The following is a 19,050-nucleotide window of genomic DNA, read 5'->3' on the forward strand; positions in this document are numbered from 1 at the left end:
TTGTCATGTACCTCGTGTACCGGCTGAATTCTCATGTAACATTGTCATGTACAAGAAGCATGACATCCAAGTGAGATGTCACACCAAAAGGAGCCCTAGTCATTAATCATGACATTGGCCATAGAAAAGGGCTGGTCTCAAGTGCGCAAGAAGGTTGGGCGATGTTGGTGCATCCACCGGACTGAATCCTGTGAGCCGCTCTCATCGCACTCGAAGGGTTGTGTAGGATGTCCGTCCAAATGAAGTAGATAGTCTTTGTTGGGTGGTGGACCCATCTATGGCTTTGCTACATCTGGCATGCGAAGTGTGTTGGGTGGTAATGCTGCTAATAAGCTCTCACTTCTACTTACCATGGGCCTTTAAGGTCCACTAGCATCCATCTCGACCACAAATGGTCTCCTGGGATGTGGTAAGGCCAATGCATGTGCTTCCCTCATCTTAATCTTGAGAGCTTGTTAAGCCGCATCAAGCTTCTTGTTCCAAGAGTTTGGGCTATTGGACATACATCTGTTAGAAGTCATCTCCTGTCTTTACTGATACACCAGGGCCTCTGTTTGTGGGTGTGCCCGCCCTTTGTAGGTGTTTTCTCATTTTTCCTCACTCCCCGTATTTTTCCCCCATTTTTCTGTGGCTTGGGTGGCAGCCTTGAGGTGGCAGGATGTCTTAGTTGTTGGCCAACTGCAGCTGTATGCTTACTGGTGCTGGCCGACTGTATGTGGACACCTTCTTAATGATGGCCGACAGTACACAGTGCTGGCCGACTGGTATTTATGCTAGTCGTGGTGGACATGCTCTTGTCGGCTGTCCTAGAGCCAGGCTGACTGCCTTCTTGGGGCCATATAAAATGGCCCCACAGCCCCTTGCCACATTTGTCTTGTAGTGTGTTGTATTCGGGATCTTCTTGTGTATATAGAGCAGAGTTACACGCCTATCTCTCTACTTCTCTTGTGCTGTTTATTTTCTGCACTGTTCTTACTCTAGTGTTTCCAGATTTTGTCATCATCTCCGCTGCGTATTCTAACATGGTATCCGAGCCCAAGGCTCTTGATAGATCTTGGGAGTTGTGTGAGCAAGAGGGAGACTGTTGCGTTGCTGATTGGTGGACTGTCTTGGACTGTTTGGGAAGAGGAGAAGCAAGAGGAAGGCGGGCTGATTTGCTGGACAGCCACTTGCAGGTTAAGTTCTTCTTTGTTCCCACCCACCCACCCTTTTCAGTTACATCACCGCAATGGCAGATCTGCTCTTCTTTGTTCCCACCTACCCACCCTTTTCAGTTACATCCCCGCAATGGTAGATCTGCTTGAGATGGCTGAGAGACATGTGAAGATCCGGACACTCCCCACGTTCCCGGTGGATCATTAGTTGGACGGGAACAACTATGGCATATGGAAGGTTATGATGGAATCTGTTCTGGAGTCTTACAACCTTATTGATTTCATCATTGTTGGGGTTCCATGGCTGAAGGTAGAGGAAGGGGAGTTACCGTCGAGTCGTAAGGACCGGGAGGCACAGGCACAGTTGTGGGGTCGTCGTGTCAACGCCAGGGTCCGTTCATTCATCTTTCTCAATTGCACACTGCAGGTAATCAATCATATAAAGCATATGACGCTGGCCAGAGGTATATGGCAGCATTTGGCTTCTCTTTATAATAGGGTATCGCCCATGAAGAGGATTTCCTTGGAAGTACAAATGCGGGTTATGAACCCTGCAAAGTCGTCGACGATGTGGGAGCATATTAACAAGCTGCAGGCTCTTCAACAGGAAGTTCTTCAGGCTGGGAAGGAGATATCATCGGAGGACATGGCCATAACGTTGCTGTCACATTTGCCCTCTCAGTACTCAGCATTCTACTCGTCTTTGATTACCAGTGGCAGGCTCAACACCATCACGTGGGAGGAGCTTGTGTCCATGGTCTTAGACTAGGAGGGAAGATTCTCGAACCCTCCACAAGGCGGAGGTTCGGAGGCCTTAACTGGCCAACGGTCGAAAGGCCATAACAACAAGGACAAAGGGAAGGCTTCATTGGAGAAGTCTTCTGAGAAGATGTCCGACGTAGACCGTGAGAAACTTAAGGCAGAGAGGACCTGTAATGATTGCGGTGAGAAAGGCCACTATCGGAGGCAATGTCCCAAGCGGAACATCGAGAAGGGTGAAGAATCCTCACAGCAATCGTGAAGACTCCAGCATTTGTGCACCTGGAGGTGATGGACACCGATGTTTCATTTTCTTCAAGCAGGGAGGAGGTTGGAGGACTCGCCGCTATGGATACTCGGGAGTGGATTCTAGACAGTGGTGCTTCCAGGCACACGACTCCTTCCCGTTCCAATTTAGAGGATCTCTGCAGGTATTCTGGTCGCATTCTTACAGGTCACAGTGAGGGAAGGTTGGAGATAGTTCCCGATGGCAGAGGGGGGAAGCATTCAGGTTTGCAAGACTGGCGTACGAGTGGAGTTTGATGAGCATTTTGTTGCTCTCTGGGACAAGGCAACAGGCCAGGTAGTTTGGGAAGGCGGAGTGGAGAATGGAGTTTACCAACTTTCAGCACTCTCTCTCCCAGGTCCTCAGTTTTGTGATGAGTGGCAGTCTGGTAATGGCCACTTAAGTGTGGATATGTTGCAGGAGCAGGCTTTCTGGGACCAGATGGAGGATAGCTTGCCAGTTGATGGCAGCAGCTGGCAGGAACTTCCAGTTCAGATGTTGGTAGTTCTTGTGTTTGTCAGTATGAGGAAACTTTACAGGTAACTTATGCTCTGATGTCTCGTAGTATTCGGGACAAAGAAACTCCTGTAGATGAGGAAGTTCTTTCCACGGGGACCTATTGGAAAGCCAGGCAGGTGGCAGGTGATTACTTGCAGAAGGAGGTGGATGTTGCACATTCTCAAGGCTTTGTGGTTCCGGATTCAGAGGGAGTGGTTTACAGGTTTTGTCATGTGCACAGTGGGTATCTACCGTGTGCTATACGCATGCAAGACTAGTTTCGAGGCTTGGGGAAGCTTGGAACTAGGCAGGCTGATTGACGAGCTGAGTTAGGGAAATACTAACGGGTGGGCACCCAAGTATGGACGGGCGGGCGGCCAAGTGTGGACGCCCGATGACCGGCCAAGAGCCTATAAAAGGGTGGCCAAGGTTAGTTATTGTAATATAGAGAGTCTCGCGAGTTTGTGAGAGCTCTATGGTCTTGGAGCCTGGATCTAGTGCAGACGTGCACCTGCTTTATGCAGCCGAGGCCGGCAGCAATCTCGAGGCCCGCGAGGGCAGCTTCGTGGCGGTATGGGACGTCGCGAGGAGGAGATTGGTCGGTACGTCAACCTAGTTAGCTCAGCTCGTGGCTCGGAGGGGACAGCCAAGATTGTGGGCTTGTCCACGGTTGTCATGGTTGGGAGGTGAGTCAGGCCTGCACCCCCTTGCTTGTTTGTTGTTCGTTTGTTTGCAGGATTCGAGTTTCGAACCAAGATCGTGGAATGGATACCTTGGCTTCTGCTTTAGGCTCCAATATTACTCCGGAACCGTTCGGGGGCGAGTAAAAGCAGCGAACCAAGGAGATCGTGGACACTTGGCTACATAAGTGGCAAGTTCACTTTCAGTTTCATCCATATGATGATGGAAAGAAGATACAGTTAGCAGCAGGGGCAAAGCTTTGCTTTGGTGGAAGGAACTGAACCCAAAGCCAACGACTTGGGCACAATTCGAAGACATTTTCAAGAAAGAATTCCTCAAGAAAGAGGATGATTATGATGTTGTTGCCAGTTTTCAGCTTTGACCATGACCTCGCAGCACCTCACTTATGAGGTCTACCTCCAGAAGTTTCGTGACTTGCAGATGAAAGCTACAAAGATGGATCCCACTACTCTTTTGGGGTTTTTCGTAGCTGGTTTACCAGACTCGTACCGATTACAAGTTAAAAATAACAAATGTAAAACATTGGACGAGGCCATTCATTCAGCTCGTATCTATGATGATACGATGGTCTCTTCCAAATCGAAACCCGTTACCGAGCAGGGGAACAAGCATAAAAGAAAGTTCTCCGCACCTATGGCTAACACGAATGAAGGCAAGTCTTCGGACCAACCTTCGAAGAATTCCAGTTCGACACCAGCGAAGAAGAAACGACTCCTTAGGGCTTTGAAGCTCAAGAAGGAAGGACGTTGTTTTATCTGCGAAGAAAAAGGACACATGCGTAATGAGTGCCCGAAGAAAAAGGGTACCAAGTCAAACGCAGGACCCAAACCAAAGGCAGCTAACCAGTTGTCTTTGACAGGTACGTCAATTACTGTACTTTCTCGCCCTAGTACTTGTTTTGATTGTCTGTTCAATTCTAAGGTATTTGGCATACATGATCTTCTCCGAGTTTATGGAGAAGTGAATGGCCATAAAATTCACATTCTGTTAGACCCTGGCAGTTCGCATAACTTTGTTAATTACAAACTTGTGCAGAAATTGAGTCTTGATACGACACTCAGCGACCATACCTATGAGGTACGTCTACCTGCGGGAAGGCAAGTTTGGGATCGCAAGGTGGAGATGCTTCCAATCCAGATTCAGGACTACAAAGATACTCTGGAATGCTATGTTATGCATCTGGAAAATGTAGACTTGTTATTAGGGATTGAGTGGTTTAAGACTCTTGACGTCCAGATAGATTGGTCTAGTCATATTTTTTCTTTTCAGCATAGGGACACCAAGTATAGTATTTTAGGTGATTGTATTCATCCCTCTCAGGGACCTCTTGTAAATACAATTGATTTTGGAAATATAATGAATTCTTATTTGTACACCGCTTTCCATTGTGTATTGATTCCACTTTCTTCTTTTCTCATCCCTTCATTGGATGTGAATGAATTAAGTGTGTTTGAAAGCAAAGAATTACAGAAGATACTTGATTCGTTTCAAGATGTATTTCCTAAGGAACTGCCATCGGGTTTACCACCTGAACGGGCAGTAGATCATCGTATTGACTTGATCCCTGGTGCTCATCCTGTGAGTATTCCACCTTATAGGATGAGCCAAGCTGAGGAAGATGAGTTGGCTAAACAACTCGAAGATTATTTGAGGATGGGCCAGATCCGTCCAAGTAAATCACCTTGGGGTGCACCTGTGTTGCTTAGGAGAAAGAAGGACAATACTTGGAGAATGTGTATAGATTACAAAAGATTGAACAAACTGACAATTAAGAACCGTTATCCTCTCCCTAGATCAGATGACCTTGTTGACCGGTTAGCAGGAGCGAAATATTTCACGAAGATAGATTTACGTATTGGCTATCACCAGATACGTATTCATGAAAGACATGTCGAAAGAACCGCCTTTCGGACTAGGTATGGCCATTACGAGTTTCTCGTATTACCTTTTGGGTTAACCAATGCTCCAGCCACTTTCCATGAACGATCTTTTTCGTGAACATTTGGGAAAATTTGTGGTGGTGTTCCTGGATGATATTTTGATATATAGCCGTACTCTTGAGGATCATGTCAGACACCTCACGATTGTCTTATCTATTTTAAGACAGAATCGACTATATGCTAAGTTGAGTAAATGTGAGTTCTTTATGACCGATATCATTTACTTGGGACACAAGATCACTAGAGATGGATTGAGCATTGAATATGACCGAGTTCAGAAGGTTTTGGACTGGCCTATACCGCGAAAAGTGAAACAACTTCGTTCTTTTCTCGGTTTTGTTGTTTTTCTTAGGAAATCTGTACGGGAGTACTCTCAGCTCACACTACCGATGACCGACTTATTGAAAGGTCGTGGACGTAAGTCCAATCAGCCTATCACTTGGAATAACGATTTGGATATGGCCTTCAGACTTTTGAAAGATAAAGTCAAGGAAGCACCTATCTTAGCATTGCCTGCTCCTAGTCGGCCTTATGTTCTTGAAACTGATGCCAGTGACTATGCTATCGGGGCTGCTTTATTTCAAGATGGTAGACCGGTTGCTTTTGAAAGTAAAAAGCTAGACGACACTCAATCTCGTTGGCCAACCCTTGAGAAGGAGCTTTATGCTGTGATTCATGCTCTCAAGGTTTGGAGACATTATTTATATGGCTCCAAGTTTGTGGTATTGACTGATCATCAGTCAATCAAGTATGTGTGTGATGCGGATGATTTGAGAGGCAGGAAAGCTCGTTGGGCAGAGTTAATGCAAGATTTTGATTTTGAGATCCGTTATCGGAAAGGGTCCATGAATAATATTGCAGATGCGCTTAGTCGGATTAGAGAGGTGAATACTTTGTCGTTCACCGAGATTTCTACTGACTTATTTCAGTCATTGAGAGGGCTTTGCAGGACTGATAGTTATTTTGGTCCATTTTGGCAGAAGATCCAGGACGGGAGCTCATTGATTGACCAAGACTCGGTGACTGCGCAGTCTACCATTCAGGCTGCAGGAGGTCAGTGGATGATTCGGAATGGTTTACTATTCCGTAATGACAAAATTTATGTACCACAGATCCCGGACATTAGGTCCAAGATTTTGAGGGAGTGTCACGACGTCCTTTTTGCTGGACACCCTGGCGTACACAGGACACTATCATTAGTGAAACACACTTTTTATTGGCCGAAGATGAAAGGGTATGTAGAAGATTATGTTCTCAAGTGTCAGATTTGTTAGGCAAATAAAGCTGAACGCTTCAGACAGGCCGGGTTGTTGCATCCTTTGCAAATCCCAGGTAATAAGTGGGAAAGTATTTCCATGGATTTTATTACCGGATTGCCAAGAACACATCAAGGCCACGATTCTATTTGGGTTGTGGTAGATCGCTTGACAAAAATGGCTAGATTTTTACCGACCCGGAAGACTATTACAGCTACGCAATTAGCTCGACAGTTTATCGAGCAATTGTTTAGGCTGTACGGGTTACCGCAGGACATAGTCAGTGATAGGGACTCTAAGTTTACGAGTGAATTTTGGAAACTTGTTTTCGAGAAGTTGGAAACAACTTTGAATTTGAGTTCCTCTGATCATTCTCAATCTGATGGCCAGACTGAAAGAGTGAATCAGATTTTGGAGGATATGCTTCGAGCATATGTATCCAAAAGACAAAGTTCATGGGAGGATTATCTTCCTATGTTAGAATTTGCTTATAACAGTACTAAGCATACGAGTACAGGGTTTAGTCCTTTCATGCTTATGTATGGTTTTCAACCTAGATCACCTGTTACAGTAAGATTCTCAGGACTTCAGCATGATGCAGCACGTAATTTTTTGCAAGATATGCAGGAAATGTTACAGGTTGCAAAGGAATCTATTAGAAGTGCTCAAGACCGAGACAGGTTTTATTCTAATAGACATCGTTCACCTAGAGAGTTCTCTGAAGGAACAATGGTGTATTTGCGAGTTCCGAAAGATTCCGAGACTTTACGGACAGGTAGATCTCCGAAATTATCCCCTAGATACTGTGGACCATTTCGTGTTACACGACGGATTGGTTCAGTTGCATATGAATTGGATTTGCCTTCTCATGTGAAAGTTCATCCTGTATTTCATGTCAGTAGACTTAAGGAAGTACTGGGTGGAGCAGATCAGTTAGTTACTCCTCAAGAAATTATAGATGTCCAGGACATGACATTTGTTCCGGACGAACCTAAAAAGATTCTTGGCTTTCGTGAACGAAGATTGCGTCATACGCTTATCACGGAATACAAGATCAAGTGGAAGGATCGTGTTGAGGAGGATGCTACATGGGAGACATTGACTTCTCTTCAGAGAGATTACCCTGGCTTTTTAGTGAGCTCAGAAGTGAGCTCTTAGAGGAAGGGGAGTATGTCATGTGCACAGTGGGTATCTACCGTGTGCTATACGCATGCAGGACTAGTTTCGAGGCTTGGGGAAGCTTGGAACTAGGCAGGCTGATTGACGAGCTGAGTTAGGGAAATACTAACGGGCGGGCACCCAAGTATGGATAGGCGGGCGGCCAAGTGTGGACGCCCGCCGATGACCGGCCAAGAGCCTATAAAAGGGTGGCCAAGGTTAGTTATTGATATAGAGAGTCTCGCGAGTTTGTGAGAGCTCTATGGTCTTGGAGCTTGGATCTAGTGCAGACGTGCACCTGCTTTATGCAGCCGAGGCCAGCAGCAATCTCGAGGCCCGCGAGGGCAGCTTCGTGGCGGTATGGGACGTCACGAGGAGGAGATTGGTCGGTACGTCAACCTAGTTAGCTCAGCTCGTGGCTCGGTGGGGACAGCCAAGACTGTGGGCTTGCCCACGGCTGTCATGGTTGGGAGGTGAGTCAGGCCTGCACCCCCTTGCTTGTTTGTTGTTCGTTTGTTTGCAAGATTTGAGTTTCGAACCAAGATCGATCACGAGGAGATCCGTGGGGATTTGACAGGTTTCCAAAGGCCTTGAGTGGTCTTCAGCAAGTTTCCAGGACTTGGCATCCCACTGTAACAAGTGTTGATCCTTGTGAGCAGTATGATGTCTCTTTGACTCGGAAGCAGAATGGTTCATTGATTTGGTTGATGGATACCAGATTGGACGGGAGCTTCTTGATGAGGCTGTTGAGCTCTTGTTTGCAGATGACTCTCTGGGAGACAGGATTGCGTATCTTGTGGTTTTTGCAGCATGCGAAGGATCATGGACTCTTTTACAGAGGAGGGGGATTGATGGATGGAGTCCGACTCCACGGTTGGAGTGACTCGGTTTGGGGAGGAGATACAGACACGAGGAGATCTACTTCAGGCCCAAGAGCAGTAAGAGGCAGTCATCTTTTGAATTGTCGTCGACAGAGGAAGAGTACCGGGCTGCTTGTGGTGCTGCTTGTGAGGTGGTGAGGTTGCAGAGGTTACCTGGCAGGATTGGGTTTCCACTGGTGGAATCCACGGTCATCCAGAGGCACTTTGTTCGTGAAAAGATCGTTGCTGATGACATCTTGCTAGAGTTCTGCTCGACGGAGGACAGTACGGTGGACCTCTTCACGAAGTCACTATCTTAGGCTTTGCTCAGGCGGCACTCCAGCTCCCTGTGGTTGGTTTCATAGCCAGGAGCTGAGAGGGGGTGCTAGAAGTCGTCTCCTGTCTTTACTGATACACCAGGGCCTCTGTTGTGGGTGTACCCGCCCTTTGTAGGTGTTTTCTCATTTTTCCTCACTCCCCCTATTTTTCCCCCATTTTTTTCCATTTTTCTGTGGCTTGGGTGGCAGCCCTGAGGTGGCAGGATGTCTTAGTTGTTGGCCGACTGCAGCTGTATGCTTACTGGTGCTGGCCGACTGTATGTGGACACCTTCTTGATGCTGGCCGACAGTACACTGTGCTGGCCGACTGGTATTTATGCTGGTCGTGGTGGACATGCTCCTGTCGGCTGTCCTAGAGCAAGCCGATTGCCTTCTTGGGGCCATATAAAATGGCCTCACAGCCCCTTGCCACATTTTTTTTTCTGAGAAAAGATCCTTTCATTAGTTATATAAAAACGCCCGTAGGGCTACAAAAGATCTCTACTGCTCATAAGAGAAACAGAGCAGTGAATACAGCAAGGCAGCCCGGGAGACTCTCCCTAGGTGCTGCAAAATACAAGCATCAGTACAAAGGACTGAGGGGCTAAATCATACAATAGGGGGGGGGGGGGGGAGCCAAACAGGTGGCCTGTAATGCCAACGGGGGGATCCCGTGTGTAAGGTATAGAAGGGGTCGCTGCGCCAGGTGGTGTGAAAGGCCTGGCGCCGCAAGATCGCCTCATCCGAGTCGCCCCGGATGCGGTCATACTGTCCTTGCAAGGTGTGGATCAACTCTTGCCAAATCCCCCGTACAGTCTCTGCTGGTGGCTCCAGTCTCCCCTCAAAGGCCGTGAAACACCGGGCCCTCTAGGTGAACCAGATGGTGAGGCTGCTGAGGAGCTCCCATCGTAAATCCCTCTCATGTGTCCAGCTGGCGGACGAGAAATCCGGTGCCGGAACCAGGCGAGGCTGGTCCCTAATGAATCTGATGGCCTGACTGTCCTGCTCCATCTCATAGCCCATAGCAGGCCTTGACGAAGTCGACCAAGCAGCGGCACCCCACGTAAACATACCCTCTGGAGAGAGGGGGGCCAGAATACGCAGCATCCGCAGCCAAATCTGCTGCGCCTGAGGGCAATCCCAAAGGCAACGTCTCTGTGTGGCCGCATCGGACGTAGGCCGCCGGAAGACCGCTGTAAACAAGCCAGGTACCAACTGCTGAGCCCCTGTGGGCGACCAGCCACTGGAAAGTCGAGATCGTGCGGGCCTGTCGACTAGCCCAGAGCCGAGCCCAAAAATCCTCCGGGAGCTCCTGTGAGAGTCCCTTTAGCCGCCAATGCCCCGCTGCAACTGGAGAGACCATCCTCCTCCCTTTAGCCGCCAATGCCGCCCCAGCCGAACTGTATACTGGAAAAAGGTGATCGCTGTGGCCTCAAGGGATGCATAAGGATCATGCCACTCGTACTCCCCAGGGTCCCACTGTAGCCGAGCCAAGGGGCGCGCTGCATATGCCCATATGCGCCAATCGGGGAGCACATCTGCAGGGTCGGGGTCAATATGCCACTTCCGAGAAGCGGCAGCCACTACCCGTATCCTCTGAAAGGTGCACTCTGCAACCAAAGGCGACTCCATCTCCACTCTCTGAAGTCTGCCCTCATCCTGAATCTCATAGTAGAGGCATCTGCCATCCTCAGTGCAAGCTCTGACAGCAATCAGGATCTCCGATTGTGTAAAGGCTCCCATCCACCGTGGGGCCACTAGCTCGAAAGGCGTGAACCACTCCTCTGTGAGTGCCTCCTGAATATCATCCCTCATAATCAACCCCCCTCTGAAGTGACTCAGCCTCTCCACCTGGATCTCCTCTGGGAGACTACAGAAGGCCTGCCAGTCTCCAAAACTACGTGCTGGGCCTGCCGCTAAAGGTCCCCAGGCTAGACGAGGCCGAGAACCCAGCATATGACCCTGCTCTGTGCGAACCGCTGGGCTCCAGATGAGCGGTTGTCTGGCCTGCTCCTCAACACAAGAAGGAGGTCGCTGAGAGAGCCCCGGTCTCAGCAGCTCCCAAGCTCTCAGGATGCTCAAAGCAAATTTGTCCTCCCATCCTCTACTGAGGCCTGTCCTCCTCATCTCTATGAAGATCCAGCGAATCTCTGGTGCCCAAGTGCCCCCTGCTGGGGGAGCCCGAGCCTGCAGCCGCTGCAAGAGAAGCTCTTTCCAAGGCTCAGCGCCGCCTGGAAGCAGCCCTCCAACAATAAGCTTCCTCAATAAGGCTCTACTCTGATCGACTGGATCTATAATGCCCAAGCCTCCCTGAGCCAGCGGAAGTGTAATAACTGCCCATGCAACCTTTGCTCGGGCTGGCTGACCGTCCCGCCCAGACCAAAGAAAGTTCCTGATCAGCCTCTGTACCTGGCTGATGCAAGAGCTCGAGAAGATCCAGCAAGACGTAATGTACCACATGGTCGCTAACAGCACCTGATTTGCCACCACCACCCTCCCAGCCAAGGATAGTCGAGCTGTACTCCAATACAAAAGCTTCTTCCGAATGCTCAGAAGAAGCGGGGCAATCTACTGCTCAGGTGACAAATCTAGTCCAATAATCTGGCATCCCAAATACCGCACTGCTGTGCCAGGAGGAATCCATCTAAAACCGGGGTCCGGGCTCCATGCCGGAGTGAGAGCACTACTGATCCAAAAGGCCATTGTCTTGCGCCAATTGATCAATGCTCCCGAAGCTGCACTAAAAACCTGGAGCGACTGCTCTGCCCGAAGAAGATTGGCCTCTTGGCCATGCAAAAATAAGCCCGTGTCGTCTGCAAACTCAGCATCGAGCAGGTCCTCCCCCCGGACTGGGAGCTGGAGTCCTCTGAGACCAACCTCCTCTGCCGTCAAATACATGCTCATAGCCTCCGCAAAGAAGAGAAAAAGAAAAGGGGCGAGCGGACACCCCTGACGGACTGATCTGGTCAGCTCAAAACTCGGCCCCCGTCCTCCTGCAATCAACACCTGGCTATGAGCTGTGGAATACAGAGCCGCCACCCCTCTGATCCATCCTGGCTCAAAGCCTAGGCGAAGCATAGTGCCCTCTAAGAAACCCCAATCAACTCTATCGTATGCCTTCTCAAAATCGAGAAGCATCACGACCAAGTCCTTGCCAAGAAATCTAGCTCGGGCCGTCGCCTCCCAGAAATTAAAGATGTTGTCAAGGATACTGCGCTCCTTGACGAATCCTGTCTGGGTAGCATGAATCAACTCCCCCAGGAAGGGCTGGATCCTCAAACTCAAGGCCTTTGCTAAGACCTTGTAGACAGTATTGAGGATCGTATTAGGCCTCCAATGCCGAATATCATCTGATACTCCCTCCCCCTTGGGGATAAGAAAGATCAAGCCCTCTGAAAAGCTCTGTGGCATCACCCCAGTGTCCAAAACATACTGAAAGCCCCTGCGGAGGCCTGGCCCCAAAAGGTCCCAATAGCGCATAAAAAAGGCCTGCGTCAGTCCGTCCTCCCCTAGGCAACTATGTCGCGGCGGCAGGACCCTCTAGGCCTCGGCAAGCTCAATGTCTGAAAGAGGCGCACCAAGAACTGTACGCATACGATCTGTGACCCTCCTCTGCACATGGGCCCACACAGTCTGTCTGCAGCATCTCGATCCTCAGTGGCTGGCTCCGTTGAAAGCAGGTCTCTATAGAATGCAGTGGCAATGGCTCTAATCTCCCGGGCTCAGTAGCTACTGATCCATCCGGTCTACGAAGCTGACGGACTCCTGCTCGAGCATGGCGGGTCCAGTGATCTCAAAAAACTCCCCAGTCACTCAATCACCAAGCTGCCGTCCACTGAGAGGCCTGACGACGATAGTAAAACTCATGTCTCTGCTCCTCTGCCTCTCTAATCTCCTGGTGTGCCTGGCTCAGCTGTGACGCCACCCACTCACATGCAGGCTGCTGCTCCTGAAGGCGCTGTAGTGAAGCAAGGCTGCATCTCAGCGGATGCTCCTGCTCGCGAATCTCTCCCAGCCGTGTCAAAGCTGCAGCGTGCAAAAAAGAGCTAAGCTCGATGAGTCCCTGGGCACACTAGCCTGCTGCATCCTGGTCAGAGCACTGACTATCATGCCAGATCCTCTCAATGTCCTCAGCGAGACTGGGATCTGTAAGTACCCTCTCTGGGATCCTCAACTGCAAGCTCGTGTCCTCTCCTCCAATGTCAAGATAACTGGCGAATGATTTGAAAATGAGGTGCCGGCGAGAATGCCGACGGAGCCCCCTCGCTCCCCTAACCAGTCGCCCACATAAAAGCGATCAATCCGTGATAGATTAGTCCCTCCCTGCCGGCGATCCGACCGAGAGAAACGAAGACTGTCGTGAGAGCGGGAGAAGGCCCCATGCTGCCATGCATCAGTGATCCTCAGTGACATGCAAAACCGGTCCCAAGCTGCAAGCTCCGTGCCGTGCACTGTAACATGACTGCCTCCCACCCTATCGGCCGGGTCCTCAAGCATGTTGAAGTCTCCCCCGACACACCAATGTGCGGCCTTTGGCAATGCATCCGTAACCTGGTTCCAGAACTCTGCTCTGGCACTAGCATGATTGGGCGCATAGACGTTGAGCACGCCCAATAACTCATCATGCATCCTCAGAAGGACATACAGTGCTCTACCAGGCACAATGATCCCTCGATCCACAATGGCCTGTCGCCATACATCTGCAATGACCATGCATACTCCTCCCTGTCCACCCAAAGGACCAAACCTTGCAGACCAAAAGGTGTCCCATCTACCAGGCATCACCGAACCATATCTCCGGATCCTGCTGTCACCCAAGTGGTGCTCTTGCATCATCAAAATATCAATGCTGCCACCAACCAGGCATCTCTGAAGCTCCTGCCTCAAGCAACCACGATAGCGTATAAAATGTGCTCCGCCAAGGCCCTGTACATTTCAATGGAGAGTAGTCCCCATCCGAGCGGCTGCGAATCTGCCCACCCGGTGTACTGCAAGAATCACGGATCAGGCGCCAGTGGGGCTGTGGCCCATGGCGACTGCCTCCCGCCCTGACAGAGCAACCTCGTGTATACATACATATCCAGGGTTGCGTGCTAAGTCTGCCACTATGCGAACGACCAAATGACGAATCCCTGAGGCATCCACACTCCAGGGATCCAAGAAAAAATGAGCCAACTCCCATAGTCGGCCTATCACATCTGTCACCTCCAGATCGCTCACATGATGAGAAAACTCAACTGCCTGAGTCTTCAAATGAGCCAACTCCCATAGTCGGCCTATCACATCTGTCACCTCCAGATCGCTCACATGATGAGAAAACTCAAGTGCTAAGAGCGAGCTCTAGAGTCCACTCCCGGTCGCAAGGGCCACATAGAGGGAACGAGAAGGCCACCGCTGAATCAAGTGCCTCCTCCCCGCGGGCCGGAGGTATCACTACATGAACTCGGATGTGTGCTGGCTCATGGGGGCCCTCTGCTCCAAAAAGCCATGTGAAGGCGTAATCAAGAGCCTCCGAGCGCTGGCCGAGGCGACTCAGCCGACTGCGGATAGATGATATCCGTGAAGCCCGAATCGGCATGGTAGGCCTCCTCTGTGGTGCTCGAGCGAGGTCGGTGCTCAGCGCCCTCCGGACTGCAGGTGAACGCCAGGGGACTGCCAGGGCCTCCCAGGAAGGTGAGGCGGGCGGGGGGGGGGAGGGGGGGGGAGGGGGGTGGAGAGGGAGCCGTTGCCGAAACCGGAGCGGGGACGGGAGGAGGCGAAGTTGGAAGCGAGGCGGTGGGAGGGGACGGGGGTGGGGGGGGTGAAGGAGGGGGTGCTGGCATCTCCTGGTCCTCAGTCGTTGCCGAAGGGGTCTCCTCCTGGAGGGGAGCAAAGCTGTTCCTCATGGGAACCCAGTGAGGTTGAGACTGTGGCTACTGCTGCAGCGGTCTTTGAGCGTGCTGCTGCGGCTGTCTCCCTCGGCGGCGCCCCTGTCCAGGCTGCCACTCCGAGGTCTCTGTGGCCTGAGCAGGTGTCCCGAAGGCAGCCTGCCGAGCCGCATCTGTGGGCGGGCCATCAGGGGCCTGCTGCTGTGGTGAGGGTCGGGGTCTCCTGCGAGGGCAGGCCTTGGCCAGATGACTGACCTGCCTGCAAATGAAGCACTGGTTCGGGAGCCCCGAGAACTCCACTCTCTGATCAATCCATCCCCCCCCTATCCTAGGTAGCTGAATGACCTTAGGAAGGGAGGAGATGTCAGACACCAAAACTCTGACCGAAGGTAGCCCAGCTGCTTTGGCCACCACTGAAGCTGCTGTGGGGCCAGTCTCTAGTACCGAGCCCACCAATGCTCCTAGCCTAGAGAGGAGCGGAAGATACTCTCGGCGGAGTCCAGGGAAGCAAACTGTAACAAGGAAAAGGCGCTCTCCCTGCTCAGCCGCTGCTGGGTCAAAGCCATGCTGCCAAGGTCTGAAGAAAGCCCGAGCACCCCTGATGTCAAGGGGACTCATGGCAAGGACCTTGGCCACGCTTTGGGCGGTCTCGAACTCGATCTGGTAATGTCCACGGCCCAGTAGCTGTACGTCCAGGATCTTGCCCACATCTGCAAGAAGGCGGGCCTGGAGAAGATCCCGGATCTCCCCTCTGCTGGGGCGAGTGCCGACTATACGGCAGATGGTGGAATGAGCCTGGAGGTGTTCCACCTCTGCGGTGAGGCTCGCTTCCTCTTCTGGCGAAAGAGAAAGCCTGATGGGGGTGTCCTTACGGGCGGGCGAGGGGGTTGCGGATGAGTCCCTCTGAGGCGGGGCGGGTGGAGCCTCCATCAGAGTCTGAAGCTATGGCGAAGGCGAGGCGAAAGTGGAGATCCTGCAAGAACCGAGCTGCACACAGAGAGGCGGAAGACGAAGGCCGGAGAAAAAGGAAAAAACCCCCCTGGGGGCGGAAGTCAGCAAGAAAAAGGAGGGGGGGTGAAGCAGCGAAGGAGAAGCCCGGGGGGGCGGGGGGGGGGGGGGGGGCGGGAGCTGCGCGCAAGAGGGGAGGGGTGGAGAAAGAGTTGGCGGAGGGGGGGGGGGATGGGGCGCTGCAGAGTGGAGGTGGGCGCGAAAGAAGGGGGGGGGGCGCGAAGGCGAGGAGGGGCGGCGAGCAGTGCAGCGAGGGAGGGGGGCGCAGTAGCGAAGGCAGGCGGGGGGGGGGGGGGGGGGGGGGGGGGGGGGGCAAAAGGAGGGGCGGCGGGCAGTGTAGCGGAGGGGGGGGGGGGCAGTAGCGAAGGCAGGCGGGGGGGACAAGGGGAGGTGCGAGGAATGAGGGGGGCGTGAGGAAAGAGCAGGCAAGTAGGCGGGGGGTGCAGGTGTGCAGGTAGCGCGAGCAGGGAGGGGGGCGGGAGCTTCAGCGAGCAGTTCCGTGCTACATCAACAACATCATTCCACAGATCGCCCACTTAGCCCCTTGTCACATTTGTCTTGTAGTGTGTTGTATTCGGGATCTTGTTGTGTATATAGAGCAGAGTTACACGCCTATCTCTCTACTTCTCTTGTGCTGTTTATTTTCTGCACTGTTCTTGCTCTAGTGTTTCCACATTTTGTCATCATCTCCGTTGCGTATTCTGACAACATCCTCTACCCCTAAGGAGGTCCATGAAAGATTTAGTTTACTGTGAATAATCCCTCACCGTGTCACAAACGGGGGCGTGGTTATATAGAATTTAATATTGAAATCACAAGATTTATCATCCTTTGTTCACTGCCATATCTCACATACATAGCCATAACAATTGATTATACAGTGTGGAAGTGTTGAAAAGAAATGATACTGCACTTGGGACCAGAAGATGGGCTGGTCCCCCCCTCCCTTGAAGGATATGTATTGCCTTAAGGGAGTAAGAGTTTTACAAGTACATAAAACGGGTGGATTGGCCCAGCCATACACCACCGTTTCTTCCAAAATGATTAAATATGAAAACAACTTACAAACGCTATACTTGCCTACAAGTAGCCCAGCTACGAGTTAGCAATATGGTGCGTGCCCAATAGCCTTCACCAAGATTGCCCAGCAATCCCGGTTTCTTCAAATGTAGCTTAACTTCAATAAAATCAACCACCTAACGGCTGAAAATCAGCCTTAGGAGAATGCCCAGCACTTCCCAAGGGTTCTCCATCATAGAACTTGTAGCAATTGAATCCAAGATGATTCTTCCAGAGCTTCAATCTTGGGAACATAGTTGCATCCGGTTCGCGCACCGCCGAAGGAGTTCGATTTGATCGGTTCGATACAGTATGGTGCGGTGCGATTCGAACCTGAGATGATCGATTTTTTTTCTGCCCGTTTTTTTTTGCCATTTTTTGGCCGTTTGGAGAGCCGTTTGATGGGCGTATTTTGGGGCTCTTGCTTGCTTGCCTTGAGGCTTGAGCCTTGAGGCTTGGCAAGTTGGCCCTTTGGTTGCCAACTTGCCTTTGCTTGAGGCTTGACTATTGAGCCTTGAGCCTCTAGGCTCTCCCTATTATCTATATAATAGGCCCTCCCCCAACCCCATCCTCACAAGTTCTCGTTGCTCAACCCTCCCCTCACAAGTGCTCAAGTCTATCCTCTCTGTTACGACCCTGTGTTTCTCCCTCTAGACAACAAGCAAGTGGGCACGGGCACGGGATGGACAGTGTGAACAGGCATCAGTTGGATTTGAAAAGGAAACGCATATATAGTGGCCAGCACAAGTGTGAAAGGGGACAAAAAGGATTATAAAGTTTATAAGGTTTAATAACCTTTGACGACTTAAAAATAATATTATTATTGGAGGCATGCGTTTTTGCTATGATTGCTTTTGGCGTTTTTGAAAAGCGAATCGCCTCTTTTTAAAAAGGGGGAAGGGTGGCGCATCCCCTTGAGGTGGTCGCCGTATGGAGTCAGCACCGCTATGCGTGGTATATATGGCTACTAGGTGGGCTACCAGGAGGGTGACTAGGCGGCCACCAGGCTGCTGCTGCATGGGCTACAGGTTTCTGCTGCGCATGGGCTACAGGCAGGCGCTGCTGCGCATGAGCTATAGCTAGGCGGGCTATAGCTAGCAGAGAGGCACCAGGCGGCTGGGCTACAGCCAGCAACTGGTAACCAGGTGGGCAGCAACGGGTAGCTAGCTAGGCAGCTAGAAGGAGGCGCCAGGTGGGAGGCTTTTTGCGGCGTGGAGCAGTGCCGTGTGCGGGTGCTGGCGGCTGCGTGTGTGGAAGTAGCCAGTAGAGACTTATCCAGGTGACTGTTGGGTTGGACAGCACAACTCTATCTCTCTCTTGGAAGGAGGCACCGAGGGGCTAACAGCCAAGGGGTTTCTCTCTCTCTCTCTCTCTCTCTCTCTCTCTCTCTCTCTCTCTCTCTCTCGCAAGCAGGTTTTGTTTACGAGATTAGGATGTGGAGGACCAAGCTACAATGATGTTCTTGGAAGAGATGTGTTGTTACTCTTCATCTCGGACTTATGTGTATTCAGGGATTGCTTGACACGTCCTCTATCTTTCTCTCTCTAGGTTTTTGGCACCGTGATTGGATGGTGCATATGTGGATTTTTCTCATGGAAACAGGACATTGGTTTTTGGAGAAGAAACATGACTTTGGTATCGAGGATACATGCCTATGGTTTATGGGATACAGGTCTTTGGTTTATCGGATACAGTTCTTCGGTTTCATGTGGAAAACATGTCTTTGGATTCATGTGAACAGGTTGTAGTTTTCTGGAGGTTACATGCAAGCTGTGACTATAGGGAAGGACATGTGGTTTGGTACAGCCCTACTGCTGTTTGGAAAAGGGTTGTGGGATCCATGATAGAGATGGAGAAGACCTTTTTCAAGCAGGGAGGTGTCGTACAGGTGTGCCTTCTCTATGGAATGCTTTGCTGTAGTAGCGAGAGTTATTATTTGGAAGTCCTGGGTGAAAGCTTCGAGGGATCCTATTGGTAGAGGATTCCACAAGTCGTACCTTGTACTCTAATTTTGATCAAGTAAAGAAATACCGCAAGGGGCGCCACTGCATTTTGGGCCAATCGGTGTCATTGTACTATTTTGCAGGAGCACTCTATCTCCTCCTGTTTGTTTCTTTTTCTAGGTTCCCATGGGTGATGAAGTGTTTTGTATGCGAGTGTTTGTTTCACTACTCGTCAGATTTCTG

The 19,050-nt window shown here is 51.0% G+C and overlaps 1 protein-coding gene across 2 annotated transcripts in view; it reads left to right on the forward strand.

Moving 5' to 3' along the window:
- The window catches only part of LOC147623638 (uncharacterized), a 66,081-nt gene that overhangs the window by 38,959 nt on the left and 8,072 nt on the right, over positions 1-19,050 (forward strand). The gene's annotated exons all lie outside the window — the stretch shown is intronic.

Source organism: Cibotium barometz, chromosome 26, assembly GCF_041138505.1.
Source record: "Cibotium barometz isolate CiBa-2024 chromosome 26, ASM4113850v1, whole genome shotgun sequence".
Lineage (NCBI taxonomy): Eukaryota > Viridiplantae > Streptophyta > Polypodiopsida > Cyatheales > Cibotiaceae > Cibotium > Cibotium barometz.